Here is an 11,742-nt window from a genome sequence, read left to right as displayed (position 1 = left end):
GGATTTTAATTGATATGTGATGATAATGATGATTATGATGATATTGATTTGAGATGACGTTGTTAATAAAGACCATGTCAACATGAATTGTTATATGTGAATATAAAATGAGGTTGTTGTTGTTGTTGATAATGCATTGAGACGAGATGATATTTATGTTGAGAATGACATGGAAATGGAATGTTGATTGATGTTGGAAATGCATTAGCATGTGCATGTTATGTATGTTCGTGGGGGGCACTGTGCACTGACCTTCCAGGGTCTTTAGCACTAGCTTTTGGCCGCGTTCATACGTTGGATGTTGTGTATGTTCGTGGGGGGCACTATGCACTGACCTTCCAGGGTCTTTGGCACTAGCTTTTGGCCACGAACATACGTCGTATGGAGTGTATGTCATGGGGGGTAGAGTGCACTGACCTTGTCGGATGGCCCAGACGTGGGTAACTAGCGTGGTTAGAGAATCTAAGCATTTCTGAGGGGATGCTTAGGCGCTTTAATTGGTCCATGGTCTTTGGCACTTACTTTTGGCCGTGATCATAGCTCATACGACACAGGAAATAGAGTAATTGTTGCCAAGTGTACTTTGTACTAGGGGGCTGTCACCTGGTAGGGAACACCTTTGGGCTCCCAGGCTGATCACCTTTGGGAGGGGGGCTGTTACATGCACAACTGGGTGGTCTCGACAAACTCAGCACAGTTCCCTAAGTGAGAGTGTCGTGTGGACACACTTAGGCTATTTCCTGAGATTTGGTTGTTGTTGGTACGTACCACATTGCATCTGAGTGTTGAGTCAGGTGCATGCATCATTCTATGCAGTCTTGATTGGGTCCAGGATGGATGATGAGTAATTGTTGGTTGTGAATGATGAATATTTGTTGGATATGAGTGTTGAATAATGATTGTTGTGTATGCTTATCATGTTTGCCTATGTTCCTTGCTAATTGTGGTTATTTGGAATTGGTATTGGTTCTTTTATAATAAACTCACCCTTGCAATTTTGTATCATGTGGTTGATACCTGTGATGATCACGAACCTTGTTCGTGGGAGCAGAATGACAGTGGCAGGGTGTAGGGAGTAAGATTCTGGTGAGGAGCTGCCAAGCTGACATGATGACGTTGGCGTTATTTTGGGAAAGAGTTGTGTTTTGTAATTAACTCCTCCGTAGTTGGTTTTTAAGTTTTATTTTGTTGAGTTAAAGATGTAAAACTGGAATTTTAATTTTATATATATATATATATATATATATATATATATATATATATGAACATATTTAATTTTCGTTATGTGTATGACATGTACTGAATTATTGTTTCTATGTAATTATGCATATTAACTTAAGTAATGGCGTGTTGTTGGATGAATTTATGTTGTGACAAAATCACTTTTATTTTCATAATCAAAAATTAAGGGAGTTCTTTTTATAAAAATTGAAATTATCGAATATTAGAGTGTGGATACCGTAGCGACGAGGCAGGTCGTTACACTATCAGCGATAATGCATCACTAAAAGAGGAAAACTCTAGATGAGGCTTCACTGTCATCAAGCGAGTCGGAGACCCAACATGACCACAGATCGACCTCCACTCCTTATGGCTCACATAGACTCGAGTATAGGGTCGAATATCTCAATGTGTGTGCGAGGTGTAGGTGTCATGTGTGTGTAGAAAAAAAATATTTCTAACTATGAATGTAATCGATAGACAAACACACACCAAATGCAACAACATAACAAAGGTTATATACAACTATGGACAAAACAAAAGATAGAAGGGAAAAGGGAACATAAATAACGAAGTCATGATAAAAAAACATTTCACACTTACTAAATGGCCTAACTCTCTAATTGTCCCCAGCGGAGTCGCCAACTATCGCAATCTACCCTTCGGTGGGGGCGCAAAAAGGCCAAAACATGGCCCAAAGCGTTTGTCTCCAAGGGAGAAAACAAGCGGAGTCGCCACCAACGTTTATTTGAGGAAAACACTAGAAAAACCAAAAAGATGATGGTTTGTGAATTTTGAAAATGAGGGTTCGGGAGTCATTTACGCACGGGGAAGGTATTAGCACCTCACGCGCCCGTCACAAGGGACGGTAGCCTCTAATCGAGTGTGCAAATCATGACTTCAATATTAATTATTTTCCCTTTTATTTTTTTATGTATTTTCCCTTTTTTATGTTTTTTTTTTATTTTTTGGGGTCGACAAGGGTGTTGCCCTTGCTCCTATGTATCCTCTGGTGCGATGAGGAAATCAGACCTACGTAGTTCTTAATTCTGAAATCAGACCTACAATCTCTTGATTTTATTTTTTGATGAAATGAGGAAGTTTATGAGTTATTTTTTTTTTGGTTTTTGCTTATTAATCTTCAATCCTTTTTTAAAGATAACTTGCAGCGTTAATGATCTGTTAAAACTTACTTACAAAAGAAAAGCGATTACTGATGATCGAAGAAGGAGATGAAGATGCACACAAACAATAAAGAGGACCCCTAAGGGTGCATAGAGTGAATTCAAAACTTCAAAATCAAAACTAACCGGTCAAAGAATGAAGAACGATGAAGAATGGACAAAGAACGACCGAAGAACAACCAAAGAATGATATAGAAATTGATTGCAGTCGTGATTCGGCGATGTTTTAGCTTCTTTTTCTCTTCTTTCTTCTTCTTTTCTCTTCCTTCTTCTCAATTATGGACCTATGGACCTTGGAACCTCTTTCCTTCAGCCCCCTCACGCTTGTTTATTACAAATGAGGGGTGAAGGTTGCACAGCAGCTCGCCTGGGCGAGCTAGGTTGCTTTTGGACAAGCTGGTTGCTTCATCCCTAAGCTTTCTTGTGGGCCCAGGGACTGAAAAATGTCCCAAAGTGACCATTTTGCCCTTCTTTTGAATATTTTGCACATTTCCTTCCGAAACGTCACAAAACCCTTTGGACTGCACGGCAATTAGTATTAAGCAGCTCAATTCGGCCTGCAAGAATCCAAATGTTGGCAAACGATTGTCCCTGGACGAAATAAGGGTATGACAAGTATAAAATTTTATTTTTTGTTGTGCTTCCTGCTTCATTTATAGGTTTCAAGAATGTGACTGTTGTGGGGACCAAAGCCTTCTAAAAGTATATGTTTTCTCATAGAGCTTGTCTTATTGCAACGTGGTAGCTTGGGGTGGAGAGAGAAACACACAATAGTATTGTCTTTCTTCTAAGCAACATTCATGTTGTCTCCACTATTTATATGAAAATGGTTTTACAAAGAATGTGTGTTGGCCTGTCTCCTACACACTTGAAATTCAAATGATAAGTTAGTTTCAAAAAGATAGGGGAACAAAATGTACATAAACTTTTGAGCACAATTATCCTTGTTCTATGTACAATATATACTCTGAGGATTGGACGAAAGGAAACTTAGATATAAAACAGTGTGAAAGATTTTTAGCTCTATTTTGGATGTTCAAAAGGCTTAGCACATTGGATGCTAGTTTTCACAATTACTTTTGGATGCATGTTAGATTATAGTACGTTGGATGCTAGATAGGTCTTTTAAGAAAACAAGTATCAAAGATCATAAAATTGTATTGGGCGCATAAATAATATGATCAAAACATAGTTAAAGTTAGAAAGTTCAACACGAAAATTGTTTTGGACGAATATGTTCCTATAATACTCAATGAAATGCATTAGTCCATCAAATTATAATACCTTTGTTATAATCAAAACTACGAGATTTTTGAAGCATCCATGTCTTTGGTTCTAACAATCTCTCCCTTTTTATGATGACAAAACGTATTAAAATTTTGATCAAGAATATAACATAATCATGCAAAGAGGCATCAAAGACAGAATTAAGTTACCATGATATGTTATGCAAGAGAATATATATATATATATTCTCTTGCATAACATATCCAAGAAAAAAGGTGAAGAAAGATGTAGACACCCCTTGAGTCCAACACTTTCTATCATGAAAAACATATATCATATATCAAAGCTTATGATGGTTACAAAAGGTAAGATACCACATCATATAAGGAGTATATAAGAAAAATAAAGGTATTAGAGTATAGATATTTCAAGATAAAGAAAATGACTTCAACCACTCACATATTAATGAAAGTTTCCATAAACAAGATGATGTATCATAATATAAGCAATAAGACAGAAATTGAAAGGGCTACATAAAAACTGATATCTCCCTAACTTATCAAAATTTAAATTCCCCCCTTTTGACATCAACAAAAAGGAATAGACAATGGAAAGATGATGGTGATTACTTATTGGAGTATTGATTTGTATTGAGGTAGGTGATAATTACAAGTTAGAAGCACAATATTTTTATTACAAAAAATACTATAATATATATTAGTGGTGTTAAAGAAAAGAAAAACAAAAGGTAAAGCTGTAGCTTCAAAACAAAAATCTTGACACGTGGTAATGATACATAATACACTTGTTAAAAAAATCAAATGATATTGCATGCAAAGGACGCATTCATAGTAAATCCGACACTTTGTAATAAGTTGGAATAACAAAAGGTTAATTTAACTTAGACAAAAATATGTGACAAATGGGTGTAAGTTGTAAATGGTTCTTAATTACATTTAAGTATCTACAATTTACAAAAAGAATCACATTTTTATTCAGAAAAAAGTACTTGCAAAATTCTACAATTTAAGTCTAGCGAAATTGAAACAATGATTTTCTTTTAAAAGAATTCGGAATTAAAAATATAGAAAATTTATCCTATTTTGGTTCCTCTAATTTCTTGATCTTTTAATAGTTGAGCCACAAAATAACAACTATTACTTTGTATGAATTTGACTTTGAAAACCAACATTTATCCAAAACATTGTCAATGACCTCAGGATTGGACATTAGATCAAACTCACCCTCTTGTAATGCACAAGAGAGAAATTATTACTATTTAAAACAAACTATTGTTACTTTCAACTTCAAAAATTTGGACAATGTAAGAGCTACCTTCTTTGAGTTGACTTTTCCATTTTTTTTTTTGTCTTCAAAATTTCACTTGAGCTTGTATTTTGTCCCCCTAGGCCATGAAAAAAGCAAACAAAATAAATTAATGATGGGATAACATTCAAATACAGATACTTTGATCATTAGAAAAAGAAAGTTATCTTTTTATCCATGAAATCATTTTAATTGTTGACCTTTGATAGCTATGAATACTCTAAATATTTATGATTCTCATAACTAAATTTTCAATTTTATCTGAAGTAGTTAAACTCTTTATTTGAGTTTAGTTTATGGGCCATGATCGAGGCCGTACCCGAATCAAATAAACATTAAAAATGCAGTATCAAGGAAGTGATCCTAGGTCGTCTCTCAGTGAGCAATGATCAACCAAACGTTCATAACATATGTTAATCAAACAGTAACGAAGTGGGGGGGTTGTTTGTTTTTGTAATTTAAATAGTAAGCAAACTTGAATAAGAAAATAACATAATTAAAACATGTTGTTTCCCCTTGATTCAAAAGCAAGTCTCTTATCCTAGGTTATGAAAATTTATCCCTAATCAGTTCAACCACTTAATCCAACTCTAAATTAATTAACTAAGCGAAAATTAACATAAGGTTGTCATTATGTGATTAAGCAACACATACACCAATTAATCCCTCTCACATGTTCATTAAGCATGAATGAAACTGATCATTAAGCATGAACGTAAATTAAGCACAGAGATAATTAATCAAGCATTAAGCATGCATGGATTAATAGCAACAAATACAGAGCAATTGGTAAAGGAGAAAAACTAATCAGAATTCAATAGTAATAACAAAACCTCAAAGAGAGTTGTGCTTGATCCTCAAGAGAAAACAGCACTGGAGACTTAGCCTTCCATTAATCAACAGAAAACGAAAATGAATTCAAAGGTAGAAGCAGAAAATGAAATTGCAAATTGAAGCAGAAAACGAACTTTGATTGCCACGTGAACAGTGCACGTGAACAATAATACGAAATTGAAAATGCAAAACCCTAAAATTTTTCTCCTATGTCAACAGTCTCCCTTCTACTAAAACCCTGGTGCTGTTATATAGGTCCTCAACCCCAAAGCTTACAAATCTGTTTTAAGTCCAAGCCCAAAAATGAAATAAAATAAAACTGGACGAAATAAAATAAAATTGTCTGTTCTCTTCAAGTCCAAGCCGGTTCAACCCAATTCTGGATCCAAGCCCAATTGCTTATAATTCTCCAGAATTTAAATTAAAAACACAAAATTAGTCAAGTAGGCCCAAATGATAAAACTGCATAATTAATTTGACAATTAAGGCTAATCAGTAATTAAAATGGTGACAAAAAGGGTTAAGAAATAGGAGAAAATAATGACACATCAGGCCATCCTTAGTTATTTGTCACAAGATAGGTAATAGTAAAAAGTAGGTGTTCCTCCAAAATTGTAGAAAAATAAAATAAACTTCACAATGAAAGATCATTTTTTTAATAGTAGTTAGCAAGTAGATTCGTCAAAATGGGTCATGGGCCAACCCGACCCGCCATGGGTTCAGACTGGTTCGGTTGAAAAAAAGAAGTGTCTTCGATTATCTTAAAAATTAGACTCAACCCACTTATGACTAGGCATGGATGTATGTGAATGATGCATTGTCGAAGTATTGCAAATTTTAAACGGGACATTCAATAGGACACAGGGTCGAATCAATTCAGACGACATTCTTTATTACATCTTGTCAAAGTCAAAGTGAAACTGGAAGTAACATGGACATCAACAGTCCTTATTTTTGTAACTCATGTGTTGGCAGTAGACAAAGAAGCGATGTAACTCGATTCATCTTCTACCCCAATTTTTGCAAGCCGGTTACTTCCATACTTGACATGTGCTTGGTTCAACCCCATAATCCGAGGAAAAGAAATTTTGATTGGCAATACTTTTGCGACCTATCATAAAGCTGAATGACTAGGGCATACTCATGATATGCATGGCAAATGTAATTATGAGATGCCCTAAGAACCATCATTCCCTAGCTAACCATGCATTAGGTACCATGTTCAATCATTTTTTTAAGAGAAATAAGTGTATAATCCCAACATGGTTGGTTTATAGCCATCATCATGGTACCCAACACATGTAACTAAGAATGTGGTGTGAACCTTCATGCTTCATTGTGACTTTCTTTTTGTTCTTTTTTTGTTCTTTTTTCTATTTTTTTTTTCTTTTTGTTTTTTCTTTGTGTTTTTTTTTTGGTTCCCCTTTTTTTTGTAGAGGAAAATGCAAGGACCATGCATGAGTGAACATAACATGTATGCAGTTGGCAGAACAAAAGCATGCTAAATGAAGATGTATGATGGTGCAATGACTCGTGCAAAAAGCAATGCATGAATATGATAAATGAAAAATGCAGGAATGATTTGTCCATTATGATGCTATGAAGAGATGCATGATGCGATCAAGGAACAAGCCGAAGTAAGTTTTCTATGTGCCCCCTAAGTTTAGGAATCTAATGGAAAGGATCCAAAAGTCCACTTTTAGTGATAATTCCCAAGGGTGGTTTCATGTAACCTTACTGGCTTCTAGAGATATCATCCTCTTAAGTTATACATTATGGCGATAGGGACTATCTGTAACACCCTGATATATATATCTATATATTATTAGTAATTATGTTTGATGTTTGATTATTTGTTGCGTTATTTTCATCCGTAATTATTTTTAAGGAAGTTAATTTAGTTAATAGAGGGGTGTGGATAGATAAGGACCTAGCTTCTCAAAGAAGCCTCTTGAGAAAGCTTCTCAAAGAAGCCACGAGGAAGCTTCTGGAGGAAGCCTCTTAATGAAGCTTCTAGAGAAAACTACATGAAGCTGCCTCGGTAAAAACGCTGTCCAGCCTTCGTTAACCATTGGATCTTCTCGAAATTTGGTCTGCAACTTCACAAGACACTTGTCCATGATCTGACCGTTGGGATCTTTGAGAAGATGTCTGGAGTCTGCTAGAAATTTCCGTTCCCGAGAGCATCTCTTATTTAAGCATTTCAACCTTTGCTTTCGTGTAGCTTAGGAAAAACGTCATTTCTTCTTCTTTCTTTCTTCCAAAGTCATTTCTAAAGTTCCAAGCACTTTCTCCATCACCCACAACCACCATTAGCCACCACAAACAATCATTGTTCTCCACACCGAGAGGAACCCTTCAACCGAAGCGGAATCTTCCAACTTGGCTTGCGGTTTTGGTAGAGAACGAAACCCTAATCTGACCTTTCGTTTTCTTTCGAGGTAACCATGGTTCTACGCTTGTCTCTTGTTAGTTTCATCTTGTCTTTGCATCTTTTCTGACTTTGGAACCGCCATTGTATGTCTTATGCTTCCTTTGAAAAACCTTAGAGAAAAAGACTTTGAAAACGTTATCCTTTCATGAAATGCATGTTATTTTCGTAACCTACACTGAACCCCGGTCACATTGGCATGGTCGGAATTTCCAAATGATGTTCCTTTGTAAAACCGGAAATGCTCTCAGCTCTTTCATGTAGTGATGTGGGTGTTTGACCCAGAGCACTGTTACTAGCTTTATTTTCTGAAATCCATACTAAGTCTCCTTCGTTTTGGCATAGTAGAGGCTTGCGTGGAATCGACGAGCAAGGACGAAAAGGAATCTTCAAGTGACGCGACGAGGAATCCGCGGGGTAGCTCACGATAGGTAAGGGGAGTTTATTATAAAATTTACCGTTTTAACACCATAGTTAGGGTCAGGGAACCTAGCTATGAGGATATCTGCCTGACCCTGTTGCATGCTGATTTTTCTTCAAAGAAAATTACGTTTTAACTAATGGGATGCGATATATATATATATATATGTGTGTGTGTGTGTGTGTGTGTGTGTGTGTGTGTGTGTGTGTGTGTATTGTGATGAATGATATTGTTGTGGTTGTTTGATTTGTGTTGTTTGAAGACCTGTGAGTGTGAATCTTAGGCATGAAAGATATATATGTATATATGTGCGAAATGCAATTTGTTGTTGATGTTGCTATTGAGGATTTTAATTGATATGTGATGATAATGATGATTATGATGATATTGATTTGAGATGACGTTGTTAATAAAGACCATGTCAACATGAATTGTTATATGTGAATATAAAATGAGGTTGTTGTTGTTGTTGATAATGCATTGAGACGGGATGATATTTATGTTGAGAATGACATGGAAATGGAATGTTGATTGATGTTGGAAATGCATTAGCATGTGCATGTTATGTATGTTCGTGGGGGGCACTGTGCACTGACCTTCCAGGGTCTTTAGCACAGCTTTTGGCCGCGTTCATACGTTGGATGTTGTGTATGTTCGTGGGGGGCACTATGCACTGACCTTCCAGGGTCTTTGGCACTAGCTTTTGGCCACGAACATACGTCGTATGGAGTATATGTCATGGGGGGTAGAGTGCACTGACCTTGTCGGATGGCCCAGACGTGGGTAACTAGCGTGGTTAGAGAATCTAAGCATTTTGATTCGTCAAAATGGGTCATGGGCCAACCCGACCCGCCATGGGTTCAGACTGGTTCGGTTGAAAAAAAGAAGTGTCTTCGATTATCTTAAAAATTAGACTCAACCCACTTATGACTAGGCCCACCAGGTCTAAACTTGTGGTAGGTTGGGTTGACTCACCTAACCCACTAAAAGTTAAAATATAATTATATAACCCACTCCAATAGGCAATAACCTAGCCCACTACAGAACATGTTTTTCTTTCACACGCCTAACCCACTAACCACCTACTTGGCCACTCTTACTCTAAACCCTTAGGTCACACAATCAATGTCTCCCTTTGAACACGAACTCCCTCTCGAGTCTCTCTTTGTCCACTAGCATTATCTCCCCTCGCAATGTTGTTGCCATCACAATGCATCCATTTTAGTGCTAATGCATCGCAATTCATCCATCACGAGGTCCATGACCATGCAACGTTAACCTTTCATGATCTCGCCATCTTGATCTCTTACATTCTCGTCATGCCACCACCATGGCACCTCTGCTTTGTACCATGTCTCTACATTACCATGGCACCACCACAATAGCACCTCTGAAAACATTATTTAGTAATTGTTATGCCCTATCACTCTGCCAATTTTTTATTTTGCTTCTAATTAGATCTTCTAACTACAAGTCTAGTTTTGCTCTTTTTTCAACATACACTAGTTATTTAGTAAATGAATCTGAGAGAGGGTTTATGTGTAAATATTTAGAGGGGAAAAATCAGAGGGTGAGAAAGAGCAGGTTTATGAAATTCAGAGCTCGATTTGTTGTTGTGAGGAGAAGTAGTGTGAAATTTTTGTGGTGTGAAACTCAAAATACCCAATGTCATTTTATCTTATGATCTAATGTAGTATTGCATTTTCATGTATATTGTATAGTTTTTCAGAGAATGGTGCATCAATAGGAAATAAGTGAACATGTTAGATTATTATTGTAAGTTCTACCATGCTTGTATTATATTTATAATGTTGGATTACTCATTAATATCAGTTTGTTATTGTGTGAGGAGCAAACATGATGAATATTTTGAAGCGTGTAATGAATATTTTCCAGCTAATGATTTATAAGAGTACTCACTATAGAACTAATAATATATTGTTTCTGAATTGACACTATCTTTGTTGAAAAGCACTAATACTATGATGAATTCTAATTTTGTCATTTTAATTTTTTGCTTGCCTAGGTTTTATTTTTGACTGAAAGTGAATGGTTGTTGAGCTCTCTTTGGACCTTTTGGTGTTGTCATTGAAAGAATTTGGTAGTTGGGAAGTAGGCATTTAACAAGTAACATCATCATAATTGTCTAACTATTTGATTGTAGTGATTAATTGTCTGATTGTGTATTTATGTGGTGATAGTAGTGTGTTTTGAATTCTGGTTGTGTTGTGATAGTTGTGACTTGTGAATTGTGTAAATTGTAAGTGATTGTGTAGTAATTTGGTGTTGTGTAACTGTGTAAGTATAATGTAACTTGGTTTTGAATTCTATTGTAAATTTTGCACTATGTGATAATAGAATGGAATATGAAATTGTTGAGAATTACATGAAGGCATGTATTCTATACCATAAGAGACTAAGAATAATAATGATAGAGCAAGTAAGAGGCCTAGGATAACTACATCCAAAGTTTGGGATCATTTTACTAAAATTGGAATTATAGATGGCAAAGAAAAAGCTAAATGCAATCACTGTGGACAATAATATGTTTGTGGTGATACAAAAATAGGGACTTCATCCATGATTCGTCATTTTCCAATGTGTGAACTATTGAAATAGAAAAAAAATGCAAAATTGAAAAATATGATAATTGATCGAGCAAAGAGATTGAGGTCTAGGGAAATAGGCCAAAACCATGTAGAAGATTTTTTTTCCAAGACATATCATTCAACATGGGTTGTCATTTAGTTTTATTGAGTATGAGTAGATTAGGGAATTGCTTTTGTTTCTACATCTTTGGTTAAAAATTTCAAGTAGAAATACATTTGTGTCTAACCTTTGAAGTATTATGATGATGAAAAAGAAAAAGTGAAACTTGCAATGCGTAGAGCTCATAGTAAGATTTGTTTGACTACTTATTGTTGGACTTGCATAGCTTAAGAAGGTTATATTTGTGTGATTGCTCATTTTTTTGATGTTAATTGGAAACTAAATAGTAAGATTATTATATTTTCTAAATTGAACCCTCCACACGGTGGTCATGAAAATGGTAGAATTTTTTTTTGAAGTCTTGCTTGATTGGGCAATAGGCAATAAAA

This window comes from Glycine soja, chromosome 4, assembly GCF_004193775.1.
Source record: "Glycine soja cultivar W05 chromosome 4, ASM419377v2, whole genome shotgun sequence".
NCBI lineage: Eukaryota > Viridiplantae > Streptophyta > Magnoliopsida > Fabales > Fabaceae > Glycine > Glycine soja.
This window is presented reverse-complemented; position numbering follows the sequence as displayed.